Raw genomic sequence first — 3668 nt, 5'->3', positions numbered from 1 at the left:
TCGGCTCTGGATGATAGCGCGGGTGACAGGCAGTGGCCTTCGGGTGGTTGTGGCCTTGATGATCTTTAATGGCCTTTCTGTGACATTCGGGTGGTGTAGGTCCTGGAGGGCAGGTAGTTTGGCCCCCCGATGATGCGTTGTGCAGACCTCACTACCCTCTGGAGAGCGTTACGGTTGTGGGCTGAGCAGTTGCCATACCGGCGGTGATACAGCCCGACAGGGATGCTCTCGATTGTGCCATCTGTAGAAGTTTGTGAGTGCTTTTGGTGACAAGCCGAATTTCTTCAGCCTCCTGAGGTTGCTTCTTACAACCGCTGTCTGTGTGGGTGACCAATTCATGCGTGATTTGTAAATTCGAGAAAATTTATCCTATCTCTTTTCAATGTCCCTGATTGTTTTAATATGGGTTCTCTTGTCTTTTTCTATAAATGCTTAAAATTCATCTTTCCACTTTTGTTAGTGTTGTTATTATTCTTATTTAGTGTATTATTTCTATCTGAGCATCCACATGTGTGGCCTCACCTTGCTCACGAGCAGGCCTCTTACGTTTGTGGATCCGTAGCTCCACTGTTACTGTTACCGTCGCGCAAAGGTGGATGAGGGGGTCTCCCTCTGCTAGTTTCCTGAAGTCCACAAATCATCTCCTTTGTTTTAGTGACGTTGAGTGTGAGGTTATTTTCCTGACACCCACACTCCCGAGCCACTCAGCTCCGCCCTGTAGCATCGTCCGTCATTCTTGAATCAAGCCACACTTAGTGTCGTCCGCAAACTTGATGATTGAGTTGGAGGCTGCATGCCAGCAGTCGTGGGTAACAGGGAGACAGGAGAGCGCTCAGACGCACCTAGGCCCCATGTGAGGATCAGCAGGGTGGAGAGTGTTACTACCTCACCACCTGGGGCGGTCCCGTCAGAAATCCAGGACCCAGTTGCACAGGCGGGGTCGAGACCCAGGGTCTCGAGCTTGATGACGAGTTTGGAGGTACTATGTGTTATGCTGGCTGTATGATGAACAGCATTCTCACATAGTAGTTTTGTCCAGAGGTTAGCAGTGGGGTCGATTGCGTCGTCTGGACTATTGGTCGGTAAGCAATTGGAGTGGTCTAGAGTGTCAGGTAGGGATGTGATATTCTTGACTAGTCTCTCAAAGCACTTCATGATGACGCAAGTGAGTGCTACGGGGCGGTAGTCGTTTAGCTCAGTTACACTTCTGGGAACAGAAAACATGGTGCCCTCTTGAAGCATGTGGGAACACAGACTGGGATAAGGATTGATTGAATATGTCCTTAAACACACCCAGCCAAGCTGGTCTGCGCATGCTCTGAGGACGCGGCTGGGAATGCCCGTCTGGGCCTGCAGCTTGCGAGGTTAACACGTTTAAAGTGATTTACTCACCTCGGCTGCAGTGAAGGAGAGCCTGCGGTTTTGGTAGCGGGCCGTGTCAGTGGCACTGTATTGTCCTCAAAGCGATCAAAAAGTTATTTAGTCTGTTCGGGAGCAAGGACATCCGGTCCACGAGCGGGGCTGCGTTTTCTTTTTGTAATCCGTGATTGACTGTAGACCCTGCCACATACCTCTGTTGTAGCTGCTTGATGATTGCGACCTACTTTGGCTTATATACTGGGACTTAGCTTGTTTGATTGCGCTTGCGGAGGATAGCTACACTGTTTGTTATTCGTATGTTTCCGGTCACCTTGCCCTGGTTAAAGCAGTGGTTCGCTTTCAGTTTCACGCGCGAATGCTTCCTCAATCCACTGGTTTCTGGTTTGGAATGTTTTTAATCGTTCGTGGGTACGACATCGTCAATGCACTTTCTAATGAACTCGCTCACCGAATTCAGCGTATTCGTCAATGTTGTTGTTGGACGGCAATGCGGAACATATCCCAATCCACGTGAGAAGCAGTTTGAAGCGTGGAATCAGATTGGTCGACCAGCGTTGACGACCTGAGCGTGGGAGCTTGCGTGTTTTAGTTTCTGTTTGTAGGCTGGAATGCAACAAAAATGGAGGTCGTGGTCAGCTTTGTCCGAAAGGAGGGCGGGGGACCTTATATGCGTCGCGAGAAGTTAGTATAACAATGATCCAAGGTTTTACCAGCCCTGGTAGCACAATCGATATGCTGATAGAATTTAGGGAGTTTTGTTTTCAGATTAGCCTTGTTAAAATCCCGCTACGATGGAATGGCAGCCTCAGGGTGTGTGGTTTCCAGTTTACAAAGAGTCAGATAAAGGTCATGTGGCGCATCGATGTGTCGTGCTTGGGGGGAATATATACGGCTGTGATTATAATCGAAGAGAATTCTCTTGGTAGTAATATGCGGTCGACATTTGATTGGAGGAATTCTAAATCTGGTGAAGAGAATGACTTGAGTTCCTGTATGTTTGTTATAGATCACACCAGTCTCGTTAATCATTAAGGCAACACCCCGCCCCTCTTCTTACCAGAAAGATGTTTGTTTCTGTCGGCGGCGATGCGTGAAAAACCAGCTGGCTGCACCGACTCCGTTAGCGTCTCTCGAGTGAGCCATGTTCCGTAAGCAAAGACGTACAATCTCCTGATGTCTCTCTGAATGTTACCCTTGCTCGGATTTCATCAACCTTATTGTCAAGAGACTGGACATTGGCGAGATAGTATGCTAGGGAGTGGAGCGCGATGTGCCCCGTCCTCCGAAGCCTGAACCAGGAGACCGCTTCGTTTGCCCCTTTTACGGTCATCGTTGTTTAGGTGCACCGCTGGGATCAGGATCCATTGTATTGGGTGAAGGCAAAACACAGATCCCGCTTCGGGAGAGTCAATATTCCTGGGTGTAACGATGGTGAGTTGACGTTGCTCTTATAATTCAGTGTTCCCCGACTGTATGTAATGAAACCTAAGATTACCTGGGGTACCAATGTAAGGAATAACACATAAAACAACAAATACTGCATAGTTTCCTAGGAACGCGAAGCCATCTCGGTCGGCGCCGGAAGTGATGGGACCCCTATGGTGTCTGTCTGAGGGGAGAGGGACCCTATAGCATCTGTCTAAGGGAGAGAGGACCTCATGGTGTCTGTATGAGTGGGAGGAGGGAGCCTGTAGCGTACGTCTGTCTAAGGGACGGAGGGACCCTATGGTGTCTATATGAGGGAGGAGGACCCTACAGCATCTGTCTGAGGGGAGGAGGGACCCTATAGCGTCTGTCTAAGAGGAGGACCCTTAGCAGTCTGTGAATCAGGAATATAGCGTACGTCTGTCTGAAGGAGGAGGAGCCCTATAGCGTCTGTCTAAGGGGAGGAGGAGAGCCTAATAGTGTCTGTCGAGGGGAGGAGGGACCCTATAGTGTCCTAGGGATGAGGTAGGACCCTAATGTCTGTCTGAGGGAGAGGGACTATAGCTCGTCTGAGAGTAGACCGTTATAGCGTCTGTCTGAGGGGAGGAGGGACCCTAAGAGTCTGTCTGAGGGGAAGAGCGGACCCTATATGATCTGTCTGAGGGAGGAGGGACCCTATAGAGTCGCTGAGAGTGCCCATGTGACGCATGAGGGAGGAGGACCCTATAGTGTCTGCTGAGTGAGGGACCCATAGGTCGTTCTGAGGGAGAGACCCTGATAGAGTCGTCTGAGGGGAGGAGGGACTATATGAGTCTGTCTGAGGGGAGGAGGACCTATAGCAGTCTGTCTGATGGAAAGAGGAC

The sequence above is a fragment of the Salvelinus sp. IW2-2015 genome, linkage group LG10 (genome assembly GCF_002910315.2).
Source record: "Salvelinus sp. IW2-2015 linkage group LG10, ASM291031v2, whole genome shotgun sequence".
In the NCBI taxonomy this organism is placed as follows: Eukaryota; Metazoa; Chordata; class Actinopteri; order Salmoniformes; family Salmonidae; genus Salvelinus; species Salvelinus sp. IW2-2015.
This window is presented reverse-complemented; position numbering follows the sequence as displayed.